This window comes from Pituophis catenifer, unplaced genomic scaffold (assembly GCF_029215685.1).
Source record: "Pituophis catenifer annectens isolate HBS135680 unplaced genomic scaffold, rPitCat1.0.hap2 SCAF_1, whole genome shotgun sequence".
NCBI classification, from domain to species: domain Eukaryota; kingdom Metazoa; phylum Chordata; class Lepidosauria; order Squamata; family Colubridae; genus Pituophis; species Pituophis catenifer.
In genome coordinates, this window is record NW_027256881.1 from 60,076,723 (window position 1) to 60,095,109 (window position 18,387).

Below are 18,387 nucleotides of genomic sequence, written 5' to 3' on the forward strand. Positions count from 1 at the left end.
TCTAACTGGGGATTCAGTTTTTTATGTAGAAATATGAGGGCTTGAAAGGCAAAAATGAGAATGGTAAGTTGATCTTTACATTATCACTTTCCATGATCTTAAAAAATAATTTATGTATCAAGACTTGGTTTTTATCTATGCAATTTTTTTTTTTTGCAGAAATCCTGATTTTCCAGAACAACAATGGATACGTAAAACTAATATACCCATCCTTGTTTTCACCCATCATGTGTTGATGTATGAAAAGGGAAACCCCTGAATAGACTCAGCCTTCCATCCTTCCAAGGTAGGTAAAATGAGGACCCGGATTGTGGGGGCAATAAGCCGACTTTGTATAAAAAAAGAACACCGCTTAGGGGGGGCCGAAAGCCCTACTAAGCAGCTATATACAAAAGTATGAAGGCTATGGCTTAATGCATTGTAAACCGCCCTGAGTCTCCAGAGAAGGGCGGCATATAAATTGAACCAATAAATAAATAAATAAATAAACTTTTCTCTCTCACACACACATCTAGGCATATGTGTTGCTTGCCAAAAGTTATAGCTTCTTTTCCTGTCATGTTCTGGTTTTCACTTAAATTAGAAACAACATATATACTGCTAAACAGTAAGTACAAGGAGCAGCATTGTCATATGATAGCCTTGTGGTTGGGAAATAAGTCTCTCCAGTGCCTTTAATGATGTCCTGCTCAATTAGTTTTCTGCAAAATCAAACAACCCAAGTCACATTTTCTTACTGGCATTTGGTGGCTAGAAAGGAAAAAGTGGTTGGCAATGCTGGATTTTTACCTACAATTTTTGGGTTACTTTTTAAGCATATTGTTATCACGCTGTTGATATTATTATTAACCTTTAACAAAATTAGAGTAATGTTTAATTATTACATTCTTTTTAAAAAAATAGGACAGTTATTTTACGTTGTCCTCTGTTTGATCCTCATTTTTTAATTAACACATGGAAGAGAGGCTGCTTAAACAAGTTAGGTCTTCCAATTTACTCTCACAAATTTGAAATAACAAAACTTCACATTCTGACCCAAATTAAATAATGATTTCCCTCCTTTGTCTTAAGCATCCAATGCCCGCTAGACCAGTTTTTCTCATCCTCAACAATTTTAAGTTGTGTGCGCTGCTCCCAGCATGGCTGGCTGAGATTTTCTGGATGTTGAAGTCCACACATCTCAAAAGTTGCTTAGGTTGAGAAACACTGTACTAGACACACTTTTTTCTTCTTCCGTTCAATCATATCTGATTCTCAGAGACTTCTTTTTCCTGCAGTTTTCTTGGCAAGGTTTTTCAGAAATAGTTTGCCACTGCCTCCTTCCTAGGGCTAAGAGAAAGTAATTGGCCCAAGGTTACCCAGCTGGTTGTATGCCTAAAGCAAGATTAGAATTCACGTCTCCTGGTTTCTGCTCTGATTTTGCCTCTCAAAGAACTCAAATCCTCACTAATAGTTCTCAACCTACGACCACAATTGAGCCCAAAATTTCTGTTGTTAAGCAAAGCAGGTTTTAAGGGAGTTGTGCTTCATTTTATGAACTTTTTGCTACAATTAAGCGAATCACTGCTGTTGTAACTTTGAACAATCATTAAATGAATGGTTATAAATAGAGAGCTACCTGTAAGAGTTAGGGCAATCATATCCTGTATCTCCAGCATTCCTTCCCAGCGCTCAGAGAGGCAAACTTTCTACCATCCCAGCCTGAAAAGTGGGCTTTCCCGTGAGGCCCAGGATTTCTCAGGCATCCTTCTGGGCACAAAGAATGATGGCTTCTGTCCTTTTTCTTCTATGTGCATATAGTTTCTAAAAGAATTTACCAATTATAATTGTAGTCCTAAATATAAAAAACCTAGATGTACATTCCACTGGAGGATCAAGCTTAAAATGTTACTGAAACGATGAGCAAAAATAGCCATGGCTCCACCTAATTCCATTGGGCTAAATTGCCTTTCCCCTTGGCCTGTGTTACCCCAGTTCTTGCCAAAATACTCATTATATTGCAAAATATATTGTACTCAGAAAAAAAAAAGTGCAAAGTTCATTCTGAACATTTTAATCCTTTTTGTAGATGGATATAATTCAAAGTAATTCCTTAAGTTCTAGCATACAGAGTACCCCTTTTCTGGCTGCAGAGAGACTGATGGCCCCTTCATTTCTTCCCAAGATATAAATTCATACAGAGATTTGCTGTTTTATGCCAGACCGTCATTTTGTTTAAATGATGGTCTATTTTTATTTTGTCTATTTTTGTCTATTCATTTTGTCTATTCTGTGGACACATATAAAAGATAACACAGTATGTTATAACCAGTATTCTCAAGCTGGGAGAAGGACTCCAACAGTTCTAATGTTAACTGATCATGTCATTCTACAAATTTCTGGAAAAAAGCCTTGTTATATGTTGAAATGAAATTTTATTTCCATTCCTTGTTCAACCTACCTTTTAAAAATAATTACTCATATTATTCTTGAGATTATGGAACAGCAAATTTCCTAGGAAAATGTAATAACAAATCATACTATTTTATTTATACAGAGTATGCTGGCTGGGTAATTCTGAGAGATGAAGTCCACACATCTTAAAGTCACTGAGGTTGTGAAACACTGCATTATCCAGCTGTCATCTGGCATCACGCTGTAGCAGAGATAAACATGGAAAGCAGGCCAGCCTCTGGACTGCAGAGAAGGTGGTTTCATTGTATTTGCCCCATGAGATTCACCAGGATTCATTTCAACTGGCTGGAGCCAAGAGGCGGCAGCCAGCAAGGGACAAATTATCATTTGACCTCCTTATTTTGTATTGTTTCCATTCCAGCACATCATGATAAGATTAACAAATTTTGGCTGCACAGTTACCATCAGAACAATACTGCCAAGATAAATTGCAGTCATCTCCAAGTATGTAAAAGGAACCCTCCTCTAGGTATCAGGACCGAAAGGGGGAATATAGGCATTAACTTTTCTTGTCCTATCAAACATTGTCTTCTTTAAACACTGAGAGATAAGACAGGAAAGAAAGAAAAGACTTCCTCTGTGTGCCCCTGATTTTTTTTCTGTAGGAGAAAAAGTACAAGGAAGCAGAAAAATGATTTAAAAGCTGTTAAACAGTAGGCTGCTGGTGTAGTATATGAGATGTAGAGAAAAAGCTCCATAATCCCATGGAACTTTTTTTTACAGTTTAATAGTACCATTTATTTTGGTTTCAATATAATGCCTTTTTGGTGATATCTATGGTATTTCTTCTCTGGATAGCTTTAAAAATTTATCTTAGCTGTTTTCCCATATTAATTTTATACTGTTAAATTTCATCTGACCTTTTTATGTGGTCTATTATATTGGTTTGGATAGTTCCTTTTTATTATTATGGGTGGGCTTCACTGAGTGACCAGAATGCAGATTTTGTAAACGATCTACATTCTTTGGACTTGCGTTGCAAAATCTGGTGTGACAGCAACATTTCCATATTCCGAAAGTTGGTCACTAGCATATTAGCTGTAAGAATGAATCAAGAAAGGCTTGAGTCAGATGGCTGGATTTATTAAAGAAATTGAAATAAACAAATTAAAGTATTTAATTTTTTAAATTGTTGTTTTGTTTTTGTTCCCTAGATTGAACAAAAAGTTATATTTGGACAGCACACATGGCTAATTTATTCCTAGTTCATAGGGTTTCTTTTTTGCAATATGCTTTTGCACAATCCTCCTCACTGCTCCAGCTATGGGCTTGGGCGACATGGGAAGGCTGATGTACAGTCGTGTTATCCAAAGAAGGCCCCAATTTGTGCTCTTAATACAGCTGTTTATTCTGATTGGAAACAGAATTGCCTAGAAAACAGTTATTACTTCACATTGGATTACTGAATACTTTGCATGGTCCAAAAAACACAGAGGTCATGCTGTTTCTAGTAGAAGATCATCTTTCTTTGACCAGCAAACAGCACAGCAGAGCACCAGTTTGGTATAGTGGTTAAAGCATCAGATTAGAAACCAGAAGATTGTAGAGGATAACCTTGGTCCAGTCACTCTCTCTCAGCCCTGGGAAGAAGGCAATGGCAAACAACTCCTGAAATCTTATTAAGAAAATTGCAGGGACTTGTCCAGGTACCAGTCACCAAAACTCACTCGAAACCACAAAAAAACAAAAACAAAAAACAAATCTTAGCGCATTGTAATCCGCCCTGAGTCTCCGGAGAAGGGCGGCATATAAATCAAAAAAAAAAAAAAAATCAAGTCAAAACAAAAACAGTACAACAGAACAGCATTACACACAGTTGAAGCATAATTATGTAGTTAGCATAATTGTCATTTTGTCAAAGGCATCTTCAGCCAGTGCTTAAGTGCTTTCCTCCCACAATACTGTCTCAATTGCTTGTTCCCACAGTTCTAACCATTCCCAATTCATTCTTCAGACTGTCGCTATCTGTATATTTGATTTTCCCCCACTCCGAGATTTTTAAGATAACTTTTTGCAGGGATTAAAATTTCCCAATTAGTTTTAACCACTCTACAGTAGTGATAGAAGCACCATTAAAATTCTTATCAATGGAAATAGCTTTTAGAACCACAGTTGGAATGCAACTGTAATAGCTCATGACAAGTACTCATAATAAACACATACAAGAAAGCACCTATGATTTTTTCCAATTGCATTTACTTCTCTAACCATTAGAACAGTAAGCAATTTTTTGTGACACCAGATTATCTCATTAATATATTGCACAGTACAACATTCATTATTAGTTCCCAGTTTATCTCCTTTGTGAAAACGGCTCTTCTGGAGATTTGGTTGGGTTTGTAGATTGGTTTTGATGATATAATTTGTATCCAGATATAATTCAATTAGCTTGTGGATGCTTCAATTGTGTATTTTATCTTTGTGAACTGCCAAGAGTCCCTTGGAATTGTGACAGATTACAAATACAGAAATGAAACGGTGTCCACTAAGCTACCTATACATTTTTGTAACAAAATAGCACAGCTGGGGCCTCCAATGTAAATGTTTGTTTTATTTTTGCAAAACAGCCGCCCGTCTTAAGCAAGTCTGGGTGGCTTACAAGATACTGCCTTTTGTATTGTAGTGTGTACTTTATGTTATTGTTTAATCAAAGGAAAAAGCTGCTTATATGAAAGATTCAAAATACTCTAGCACCTTTTTAAATGTACGCTATTTCTGAATTTTTCTTATATTAAAGTGAGGAACTCTGAGGTCATTTAAGAGCTTTCCTCAAGGCCGTAGCTCTGTAAGGTCCTAGGCTGGGGTAGGGTGCTGTTTAGGATTACGGCCTACCTTACTAAAGTGAGCCATGTCTTAATGTATTTCAGTTTGGAAATGATGAAGTGAGGGATGGCCTCATATACAGCAAGACAACCACTTGTCCTGGATGAAATTAGAGAAAAAGTATAATGAGATGAAACTGTTTTTTAATTTAGTCCTACATAACTTTTAAGAAACCACTACAGCAGCATTAAAAGGACTTCACAAATGGTTTGTCCACCACCCTGCTCAATGTGGGACCTGCTAAACCATTTCAGACAGAAGGCTATCTAGTCTCTATTTGAAGTCCTCAAATGAAGCTGAATGTAGCGTTTCATCCTGCAGTTTATCACATTAGTTGAACTACTCTCTTAAAAAATATCTTTGAATATTTAACCTAACTCTAATTCCATGTAGTTTCCGGTCCTGCCATCTGAGCAAAACAGAACAAATCTATGCCCTCCTTTCTATGAGAAGTCTAGAAATCTAAAGACCGTTACCATTATTTCCCCTTATTCTTCTCTTCTGCATACTAAATATATTTATTCAATAATATTCTTCAAACTGATATGGAATCATTAAAGCATACTTTGGGGATGTGGTCATTCAGCCTGTTATGACGATATCTAACAATTGTATTATCGAGCCTATATTTTACCATTTCATTTTATTAATGAAGCTATGAGATTTTGTCAAGTCCTTAGGTTGCTTAGGTCAAAGTATACTATATTCATGACTTCCCCCATCTATTAATCTAATAACTCTTTTAAAAAAGAGAGAGAGGTGAGGTTAGTTTGACATGACTTGTGACAACGAGTCCATATTGATTGTTAATTGTTACATTCCTATCCATATGCCCATAAACATACTGTTTAATAATCTGGTCAAGGACCTTGTCCAGTGGATATTAAAATTCTCCTGGTCCTCCTCCTTCCCCATTGAAAGCAAGGACAATATTTTCTCCTCCATTCTTCTGGGATCGTGACATTTTTCCAGTTCCCAAACTCTACAACTAGTGGCTTCAAAATCACATCTGCTTATTTCTTTAGTAGCCTAGGATAAAATTCATTTGACTCTGAGCACTGCAGCCACAAATTTTGTATTAATGTGCAAGGCCAGGGTGCCCGAGTGCCATGTAGATCCATTGGCAGGGCCATGAAAAGCATTTCAACCAAGATTGGCTGGGAGGTGGCAGCCTGGCAGCTCACCTTAGTTCAACCCAGTGGATCGCCCAGAAACAGTGCAGCCTTGTTTAGCAGGCAGTGCAGGTGGCACGCCAAGGTGTCTCATGCTGAACAGCATTCCCATCTAGAAACTAATGAGTATTTTTGCACTCAGAACCATGTAATTGAGTGGAGTGGTGCAGAGATGCAGCTGAGATGCTTACTGGGCACTTATAGGAAGGGATGATAAAATAGTGACCAAACAGCTGCTGGTCACATGAGAACTGCACAGAAACAATCCTTTAAAAAAGTCTACATATCCGTTTTCTCCTATGCTCATTTCCAGCCAAACAGATTTGGTAGGTTTTTAAAAATATACAATAGAATAATAATTGACACTGCTTGCCTGACAACAATACTTCCAAAACAGTATTGCCTGCCCTAAATCTATGGCAGCTTCCAAGTGTAGTCTTTATTGTGCAGTTGCCCAGTGTCATCACAGGATGCTGACCTCAAAGACCTCCAAGGTCCCTTCCAACTCTGTTATTCTGTTAAATAACCAGATATCACCTTCCATTTGTAATCCTCCATGTTTTCTGATCTCTTCCTCCATCCTGTTTCTTTCCAGAAGTGGAGCAAAAATAGCTATACTGTTTAATGTCTTCACTCGAAGTACACTAAGCCATTTGTATGACAACATCTCAAGTTTCTATTCATTCCTCTTATATACAAAGCACAGTTCTCTCCCTAGAAAGTGTTTATATTAACTGAAATATAACACTGCTATCAGAGCACGAGGGATGAAATTTAATATTTCAGGTAGAACGAGTCAGGTCTTAAGCTTTGATCCGTATCTTTATGCTACATTAACCACCGGCATTCATGCTGAAATGCCAGACATCTCTGCTTTCTGCAGGAAGTTATGGTTTTTCTTCTTCCTCAGCTATTATCTTAATCCTTGCAAAAATCCCACATAGAAAGCAGAATGATGCAAGGATATTTAGGCAAAAATCACACACGCATACTCCAGAAGCATATAAATTTGCACTAAAAATCTCCAGTAGATTACATTCAAACTAGTTCTATGGCATATGGATAAATTAATACAGTCCAACCAAACAGCTGATTAATAACACAATCTGGAATGTACTACAGAAAAAAAATTCCGAACGTCTCACATTGGCAAAGTTGTGAAGTAACATAAAGGTCTGCTATGGGACGGCAAAAGAGGCACCCTCCTCCATCTTCATAAAGGCCCAGGTTTTCAGCCAGTAATTATTTATGCCTAGCTGTTCCCTACCAGATTTATTGGGCTTCTGCTCTTCTCCAATTCAGCATTGGGGCCACTTCAAAACCATGCAGCTGGTTCTAATTCAGAGATAATGTAGCTGAAACAAAAATTCAGAACAACATGTTCTACGTGCTAAAAATAATTTCTTCAAAAAAGAAATTCAAGCTGAATGGCAGACATAGCCCTTGTGGTCATGATTGACAGTTTGAAAGGCAATCATTACTGGAGGAACTCTTTAACAGTAACAGAGTTGGAAGGGATCTTGGAGGTCCATATTTATGGTTTTGTTTCAGTTTACTTTATGAGATAGAAAGGGTTAAAAAGTTGGGTCCATTTCAAGCCAAGCTTCTAGGCACCCATTCACATGACATTAAACCAATATTCAAATGTAAAAAAAAAGAGATGGAATTAATGCAAAAGCAAATATTGCATAGCATCATGAATTCTAATGTGAAATCCATGGACAGGAATGGTATTTATCAAGGGGAAGGAAAGGACAAAAGAAGAACAAGCATGCAAATGGATGCAAAAGAGCTGCCAAACATCCAACAAACACCCCTACTGACTGCCAATATCACTAAACAGTAAAAACAGAGAGGAAAAAGATAGCACATAGAAAACTCAGCTATCACTGGAAATTGAAAACAATTATTTAAGAAATATTTTCTTACCCTGCTCTGAGTTGTAGAATATCAGAATGTCTTCTAATCTACTTTCTAACTATAATTTAGTTCACTCCTTCAAAAGACATTGCTGTCTTTACACATGGCACTAAGTCATGACTTGATCACAATGGCTAAATCTTAAATGACAAGGCTACCTGATCATCACTATTCAAGAGCAGAAGAAAAGTGAGACCTCCATAGAAGATTAATTATCCAAAAGCCATGTCTGGTTCCACAGCCCTCTCCATAACTTTAAAATAGAAACACCTCTTTTCAAGTCTCACCTTTGTGTATCACCACATCTATTTCTCCAAACTAAGTTGATGTGTTTGTAGTCGTATATATTTTCCTCAGAAAGTTCAAAAATAGTGATGGTTGACTTTCATCAGTGAAAGATATGATAAAGAGTTGGTTTTTCAACCTGATACTGATTTGAGGCTAAGAGAAACTGACTGCTTGAAGGTCAAGTTAGTTTTTGTCCCTAAGGCAGTGATGGTTAACTTTTTTGGTGTCCAAAGCACGCACAAATGCACACGTGCATGCACCCCCAAATGCACATATGCGTGCACCCCCAAAATGCAATGCCTGTGCGTCCCTTGTGCATGCACACACATCCCTGTGCATGTGCCCTTCCCCCGCGTATGTGCTCCCACGCACCGTTTTGGCTTCCAGATTGGTGCAGGAGGCTGACCAGGCCCAAAACAGGGCGCAGGGTGTGTGTGTTAGGGTTAGGGCGCATCCCCCCGCACCCCTTTTGGGACTGGAAAGCCTCCTGCACCAACCTGGAAGCCAAAACGGGGCACGGGGGCGCCTCACGAGGCCCACCTGCCCCGTTTTGTGCCTGTAAAGGTTCTTGCACCAACCTGTACACCACGCGCATGCGCCCTCCCTCACACATGCGCAAGCACATCCCCCGCATGCACCTTCCCCCTGCGCATGCGCGGCAGAGACCCAAAGGCCAGCTGGCCAGTGGGAGGCGTGCACACATGCGTGGTGGAGCTGGGCTGGGGCAACGGCTGGCATGCCAGCAGAGAGGTCTCTGTATGCCACCTGTGGCGCGAGTGCCATAGGTTCGCCATCACACCCTGAAGGGATGATTTGAATCTCGATCATCCTACTTCTAATCCAGTACCTTAACCAACCACTAAAATACTCTCAGAACTATCACCTATGAGCTGCAAAATTCTATTAAATGGCAGGAAATCACCACTAAAGAGTAGGAAATGCAGTCTTTTATATACTTTAGTTGCCACACAGATACTCCAGTTTTAAGCACCTCATATATATAGTGGCTCTTACACAGTTTTAAATTTTGACTAATTGGCCAATAATAAAGCAAATTATCTGATAAAAAGGAGAGGAAAGATGGGTGGAAGAGGTGAGACAACCTGATAGATCTACATGCTCACTACTATCAATACAAGGCATATATGGGCACACAGCAGTTTAGATAGACAGAAGTAATGAGAGAATGCTTGAAGAACAGTGGATTATCTGGAGGTGTAGCACTGCATCTAGGCGTGGACAAAATAGAAAGTATTTGAAGAACTGCTTTCTAGCAGTGCCTGCTTTATCTCAATTTAAGCTGTGTGCTTAAATAAAAGAGTATTAAAAGTTGTTTAAATCTGCTGTTCTCTTTCACAAATGATGTAACATGTAGTTTATAGGGTGCATGTTGAAGGGGAGCCCACCATAGCCAGACTCTAATACATTCTCTTCTATATCACTAGAACCACGTTGGCAGTTATTCAATCTGTAAACTTTGATGGATGCCAACTGGCTGCAAATGAAATCCCAAGAATCAATCCAACTCTATTTATAAAAGGCAGAATTTTATGGTAAGATGTTAGCTTGACCTCATTTTGTTGCATGGAGATTTTGCCAAATTATAAGTTTATTCCTTTGGGGGCTAGGTCGGTTACCTTGGATGAAGCAACCTTCTCCTTTAATTGTTGCTTTTGGAATTAGACTTGTGCCTGCCCTGAAATATGTTTATTCAACCCTGATTATCACTGAACTGAAAAGCACTTTGACCTGGACACCTAAACTGATTGCTTGCAGCCTGGCCCATGGTGGGCTCTGACACTCACCTTCATGCTATATCAACAACCTGCAGGAATGATGCAATAAATAAAAGCTGGGTAATCATAACAGGTGTTGGCTGAATGTACTGCATTTTGTGTTTTTCTCCACCAGTAGAAAATCTCCAAACAATCGATACAAAGATTCCCCCCACCTCAAATCGCTAAACAATCAATACAAAGATTTCCCCCCCTCAAAAAAAGACTGTGAACTACTTTCCTGTGCATTATGGAGGTTGAACAGTTCTTGCCCTGATTTCACATCATCTAGAATAGTGGTTACCAACCGGTTGTCCGTGAGAACATTTTGGTGGTCCGTGGCACATCCGGGTGGAAGAGCTGCTCCAGGATGAGCAATGGCCAGTCCTGTGACCAGAGTTCTGGAATAAGGGACTGGCCAGGCATGGTGGGGCTGTAAATCTCCGCTGTAGAGGAAAGTTTATGCAACTTGCAACCTTACAGCACAGCCCTTGCCAGCCGGAACGAGGTAATGGTGCAAGTGGGGAGGGGTGGCGGTGCAGGCGGGCCGAACCCAGGGCTGTTTCTTCCCTCTGCTGTAGCTTCCTGTCGGCTGAACCAGTGGCTGTCCCCGCCCCTCACTCTCTCTTCCCAGTCATTCCTCGCCTGGCAAGGGAAGGGCAGGGATGGAGATTTGCTCCATATTCCAGAGTGGGAGCGAAGCTTCGTCTCTTGCTGGATCTTGTGGCCGTTTCTTCTGGCCCTTGTAGGTGTTCCGCGCACCTCGGTCTCTCGGGGAGATGCTTGACTTCTTCTCAGCCCCAAGACACTGGCTGGCTCATGAGAGAAAGAGAATGAGAGAGAGAGAGAGAGAGAGAGAGAGAGAGAGAGAGAATGAGAGACAGAGAATGAGAGAGAGAAAAAGACATAATGAAAGAGAGAATGAGAGAAAGAGAATGAAAGAAAAAGAGAGAAAGAGACAGAATGAAAGAGAGAGAAAGAGACAGAATGAAAGAGAATGAGAGAGCGAGAGAAAGAAAGAAAGAAAGAAAGAAAGAAAGAAAGAAAGAAAGAAAGAAAGAAAGAAAGAGACAGAGAGGGAATCAGAGAATGAGTGGGAGAGAGGTGGGGGAAAGAGGGAGAAAGAGAAAGAAAGAATGAGAGAGAAAGAGTGGGGGAGAGAGAGAGGGGGGGAGAGAGAGAGAAAGAAAGAGGAGGGAGAGTGCCTGAAGGACCCGATTCCGTCACTGGGAGTCCAGGCACTTCACCAAGCGGCGCACTGGATTCATATTAGTGGTCCACGGGATTTAAAATTATGAACTTGGTGGTCCCTGAGGTCCAAAAGGTTGGAGACCCGTGATCTAGAATAACTCCAGTCAAGGATAGAGGGAGCACATGGAATGGAAAATATATAGAATGGAGGAAAACTCAATCAGTGGTACAAAACTGATTTTTTAGCTACCATAGATTAACATGGCTCTCCTCTTACAATGTCAATAATTAGTTCTCTTTTTAGTTTTACTAATGGAAACCTCTTCTGAATGACCTACCTAAGTTGAAATTCAAACTGGAAATTCTATTACAGATGTAAGTAGTGGCCCTTTGTGAAATACAAACTCACGAGAGAGACATCCACTCACTGCAAGTCACATTACTAGAATGTGAATTGGCACTTAAGAGGCATTAAAATTTATGCTATTATTTTATTTTCCTTTCCTACACTTTTCTACTTTACTGTAATATCTTTTCTCTCTCTTCCTTTTTAGGGCCTTTCTAAATGTGTTTTGCTGAGATTATGTGTAAGATACTTTGAAGATCATTTGATCAAGATATGAGATATCAATGGAATGAAAAATATGGCTTAATAGTAACCCATGGTGTGTCTAAAGAGTTCTATGTGGCAGAACTGGGGGACAAACTTGCTAGATTAAAAAAAACCTACTTCCAACTAGATAAATGGAATCTATTAGAACAAGTGTCTATGGAGATTCTCAATCAACTAGGTCAGGGGTCCCCAACGCCCGGACCACGGTCCACTACCAGGCCTTGAGCCTTTCGGAACAGAGCTGTAGAAGTAGTGAGTGTGCATGCGCATGCACCAGGGGAGAAATCCAGCAGGTTCTGACAGGTTCTGGAGAAACGGTAGTGGAAATTTTGAGTAGTTCAGAGAACCGGCAAATGTCACCTCTGGCTGGCCCCAGAGTGGGGTGGGAATAGAGATTTTGCAGTATCCTTCCCCTGCCACGCCCACCAAGCCACGCCCACCAAGCCACGCCCACCAAGCAACACCCACAGAACTGGTAGTAAAAAAATTTGGATTTCATCACTGACACGCACATCCCCATTCATGCAAATAGCAGGCAAGTGCATATGCATACTCCATTTGTGCAAGCAGCAGGTGTGCGTGCCCAGCACTCACGCAAATGGAGCTGCACCCATCACGCATGCTGAACCATCCCTGCTCCACCCCCCCCACCAGTCCACAAAGCTGAAAAGGTTGAGGAACTCTGATCTAGGTCATGGTTGTCCCCAAGGTGCTTCTGAAGACAAGAACTGAGGAAGCTTTTTGGTTGAGAAGCAAAATGTTTTCAAAGAAAAACAAAAGGTCCACGTACCTTTTGGAAAAAGCACCTTTGGGGTAACCGCAAATTTTCATGTATCTGACTTAGCTCATTTTAACACCTCCGCATGCTATCTCCCTTCAGTTAGAACGGTCTATAACAATACCTCTAGCTCAGTGGTGAAATTCAAATTTTTTTACTACTGGTTCTATGGGCGTGGCTTGGTGGGCGTGGCAGGGGAAGGATACTGCAAAATCTCCATTCCCACCCCTCTGGGACCAGCCAGAGATGGTATTTGTCAGTTGTCTGAACTATTCAAAATTTCCACTACTGGTTCTCCGAACTACTCAAAATTTCCGCTACCGGTTCTCCAGAACCTATGAGAACCTGCTGGATTTCACCCCTGTTCTAGCTTCATTAAAGGCTTGCAGCCCCAAACTTCTCCCTAGTGTTAGAATTCATTATTAAACACTGTGTATCAGTGACAGCCACAACTTCAGCGGCTGTTTATAGGAACAGGGTGGATAAATTTTGAATAACAATATCCCAATCAAAGATCTTTAACTTTGATCAAATAAACTGTATTCTTTTCCCTTTCTCAAAACCATCTTTAGTCCCCCTCAGATAATTTCTAGACATCTGTTTTCTGTTTATGTTCTCTTGGTCTCCTTTCACAAATCCTTTGGGAACTTTAGTAAGCTCCTTTTGTAGATGCATTAAAAAGAGGCTATCCATATTATTCTTTTTATTCGTAGTGTCTCTTCTTGCAAAATCATTGACAACTTTATGAAAATCAGGATGGTTGGTTGTATTTTAAGAGCTAGTTGCCTAGCAACCTGCTCAACATCACACGGCATTCCTGAGACTAGTAATATGCTGTTAATGTCAACTATGGAGAGATAGTTTCTTTTTTCCCCTGACCTTTTAACTTTTTAAATCTTTTTGTATTTTTTATCTTTTGTAGTTTGTATTAGTTTTAGTTTTATAATGAAGTTCTTAATAACACTGTTATAAAAATGGCTCTTATAGTGGAATTACTCTCAATATCCCATAAATATTTTGTCTATAAATCTTAGGTAATGCAATAGTACGGGTAGCAATACTTCTGCCTAACTATAATATTTGTTTCCTTAATAAAATTTATTTTTAAGCAATGTACAAACAGCCATGTTCAAATTTTAATCCAATAGTTCCTCACTTCTGGACACGTCTACCACATATGATAATACGATCCTGATATCTGATGGCATTTCCAGCATTTAGCTGATTTATCTTTAAACATTTTTGCCAATTTTCAGGTTGCTTTACTAAAGAAAACAGTGTAGGCTTTTCCACCCAAGTAAATGTATATACATTTTGGAATAATTAAATAAACTTTATCATTATTTGTATACTTTTCACTGTTTATTTACATAAACAGTGTAAATACTATTTACATATACAGCTATAAATCTGAGACTGTTTAACACACCACATTCATTACCCACATCGTATTAGGCAGTAAGGTTTAGCAACAACATTTGGGACTCTAAAAGGAATTTTATTCTCAATTTGAAAGCATGATTGGGAACAGAGGATTCCAGTTTCCAGATCTGGACAGGCTGAAAGTGTTCTCAGGAAGAGTAAATATTTGGAGTTTTGAATCAGAATACATGAATTATTAATAGATTTATTAGACTAGAAAATAACCACAATGTACTTCAAGAAACACATGAACACAATAGTACCCTTTAATTTATGATCCTAGCAGCTAGTAGGAGGACAAACATATTGCCTCGGATGCTGGAGATTATATATAGCTATCATACCTAGAAACCATCAATAGCATTGTACTCTGCTCACTAATCTAACATTTGTTTTTACAGATTGTCTCAGTACAACCAAAACAATTATATTTCAACTGAACATTGTGCTTCTTTTATGTGGAATCTCTGCATCATGGCTCAGAAAAAGAGAGTAAGAAGGTGGCAGTAATTAGCTACACGTCACACAGCTGAAAAATATCACTCTTACCAAATTTTATACCAAGTAAGTAAGGTGTGGTTAGAATGAACGTGACAAGATGCAGGGAAACCTAATCAGGTGTATCTCATATGATCAACAAATGATTTACAAGCCAGGAAATGTCAGCGATCAAGCTGAAGGTTCAGAATTGCTACCACGCTGCAGAAATGATCCCAGATGTAGACTATCTGTACTCCAGCAAGTGGCAGACTGAAATTCTTAAGGCTCTTTTTTATATTCATGGCCTTAGTGAATGTAAATTAAATGTAGCCATTCCTTACCACTGGAATAGTTTTAGGAAAAGCATAACTAAAGCTCAGCTGCAACACAAATTATTTAACTGCTGCAGTTCTCTTCTTGAAAATAACTCTCTGGGAGTCCTCTGACACCTGGTACACAGTTTGGGAACCACAGTAATTACTGAATCCTTCTCATCCCACTTGAAATAATAGGGCTTCAGTTTAAATAGATTCTACATGAGCAATATTTTAAAAAATGGTTTTCAAGTAAGTATCAATATGGGAGAAAGCCAACCCTGGCTAATCTAGCAATTCCCTTCCAGAAATATAAATTATGTCTGAATTCTTAGAAAATATGGTATCACTCATGCATTTGCCATTATCTCTGGTTGCACTTTTGTAGTTCATAGTGGTGATCAAGCAGAAATGCTCAAAGCTTGGTTTTGTTTCCACTGTCAACTGAAAAAGGCCTTGCTCTCCCTGGATAAGCATGCAGAAACTGCAGACTAGCCATGTCCATGGTATCCTGGCATTTTCCCATGATCAGAAACATCCTGGCTCCTTGCCCCAACAAGCTGTGTTTAAAAGTATTTCCACCATTAGGATAGAGGTCTTGCAGGGGTCTTCAAACTTGGCAATGTCTTAGTGTGGACTTCAAGTCCCAGAATTCCCCAGCCAGCATGGCTATCTGAGAAATTTGGGGAGTTGATGTCCACAAGTTTTAAAGTTGCCAACTTTGGAGGCCACTGTCCTAATATGATCTTGCCAAATCACTATAGACCACCTATTCCACACCAAAAAACATTCCAGCTCAACCTGCTTCTTTAGCCAACTCCTAAAACAATATCCTGACTTATGCCAGAAGGCATATGCCAACCTTCTCCAACTTGACAGTACTTACAGAATAACAGAGTTGGAAGGGACCTTGGAGATCTTCTAGGCCAACCCCCTGCTCAGGTAGGAGACCCTTCATCATTTCAGACAAATGGTTGTCCAATCTCTTCTTAAAAACCTCCGGTGATGGGAGCACCAGGGGTGAAATCCAGAAGGTTCTGACAGGTTCTGGAGAACAGGTAGCAGAAATTTTGAGTAGTTCGGAGAATCGGCAAATACCACATCTGGCTGGCCGCAGAGTGGGGTGGGAGTGGAGATTTTGCAATATCCTTCCCTCAGGAGTGAGGAGGGAATGGGGATTTTGCAGTATCTTTCCCCTGGAGTGGAGTGGGAATGGAGATTTTGCAGGATCCTTCCCCTGCCACGCCCACCAAGCCACACCACGCCCACCAAGTCACACCCACAGAACCGGTAGTAAAAAAATTTGGATTTCACCACTGTGGAGCACCCACGATTCTGAAGGCAAGCCATTCCACTAATTAATTGTTCTAACTGTCAGGAAATTTCTCTTTAGTTCTAGATTGGATCTCTTTTTAATAAGTTTCCACTTCTTAGTTCTTGTCCAGCCCTCAGGTGCTTTGAATATGTTAACCACCTCTTCTCTATGACAGCACCTCAAATATTGGAAAACTGCTATCATGTCACCCGTAGTCCTTTTCTTCCTTACACAAATAATGTCTTGGTGCTGAGAATTCTAGAATCCCCAATTAGTGCACAGCAATACTGGCTGAGAATTCTGAATTGCAGTTCCAACAAACTTGAATGGCATCTTATTTGGAAAGTCTACTCTATATTTGTATTGTCTTCTGTTTTTGAGTTAGATTAAAAGTGAGTCAGTATTACAAACCATTAGCAAACATTCCCAGGAAATGAAATGAAGTGGGAGTAAGCTTCCACAGAAAAATGTCATATAACTGACCAGGAATGCAGGCTATTCAGTTGGAAACAAGACTCTAATAACTATTGTGGTTTCTAATAATTCTAACCTAATACAAATGCATTTCTGACACTGATATCATCTGTTTTTAGAATCAATGCTGGAAGGTAATAAACTCAGCCTAGTGTTGAAAGCAACTGTCCCCTCCCAAAATAATTGCAAATATGTGTTAAATAGAATCATATTTATTTATTTAAAATATTCATACCCTTGCAAGGCATTTTCCAGTTCTTTCAAAATAAATATTTTATTTCTTGCAAGCCTTCTTTAAAAGGACAATAAAAATATAGCATAATATTGTTTAAAGGTAGTTAAGCTACACAACTGCTAAAATATCTTTCTAATGCTAACATGACTTGTAAAAAATTAGGACAAGGATCTCTTGGCCCGTTGCCAAATTGATCTCCTAAGCAAGCATAATAGAATCTTCAAAACAGTCTAATCCAAACAGAATCTGCTTTTTCAAATGAGCAAATAAAAAGTGCCTACGGGGGTCCTTAGGGAAGGAAGTGGACAATTTTCTGTGGGGACTCCTTTTCTGGGAAATAGCTTGTCTTGGAGATAGAAGGAACCTCTTCCGTCATGACTTAACAGAGGTTTGTGAAGATCTGTTTTTAGAGTCTTCTGGGATTGACTGAAGACGAATCACTACTTATACCCTTGGTTGGGATGTGTTGTCAAGAGTACTGTTTCAATGTATTAAATTGGTTGTTACTGTGTTATTTTGGCTAATACAGACTGCGCCATTACTTTTGTTAAAACTCAACCAGATCAAAGTGTCATGAAAGTTGCTACAGTGTAATAAATAGTAACTACAAAGGGCCTCCAGGGTTGATTTCAGACAGCTTCATATTTGATAGCTTTCCCATTTGTGAAGTTCAGGAATATAGGCCAACTCTCCCTTTCATAAATCTGAAAGGCAAAGCTTGCTGAAACAAGAATACATTGCTACATACATTTTTTTTGAAGGTACCTCCTCCCTGAAACTTCAATGTAATATAGATTCTACCTACAATCTTAAAGGCTAATGAGATGTGATTAATAGAACTTTTGCAATACAAAATACCTTTTATAGGACACTGCATGATGGAAAACTACAATCATATTGGTGGCGAAAAGCCTACCCTATCCTGCCTCTTTCCAAATGTCCTGAAAACTGCTGAGAACACAGGTCCCATTGCTGAAGGACCATCCCAGATGGATAATCCAAGTGACAAATTCTATCCATCTCAGAGTTTGCATGTTAAGAACATTAACTTAGATAATACTGGAAAAGAATAAATGTTGGCGTTCCATCCAGCTTTCTGGCAGCTAAATTTATTTTCCATTCCCTTATGTAAT

At 39.4% G+C, this 18,387-nt stretch overlaps 1 protein-coding gene across 4 annotated transcripts in view; it reads right to left on the minus strand.

Annotated features, from left to right (window-relative positions):
- Positions 1-18,387, minus strand: part of SLC29A1 (solute carrier family 29 member 1 (Augustine blood group)) — an 89,947-nt gene that overhangs the window by 40,089 nt on the left and 31,471 nt on the right. The window contains exon 1 of one of the 4 annotated variants that reach the window (XM_070932468.1): positions 16,117-16,185. The exons of 2 other annotated variants lie outside the window; for them this stretch is intronic. The gene's annotated coding sequence lies outside the window, so the exon portion shown is untranslated. Of the gene's footprint in view, positions 1-7,716; positions 7,745-16,116; positions 16,186-18,387 lie in introns of those variants that run through there. One more of the 4 variants, XM_070932466.1, reaches the window with a different exon arrangement.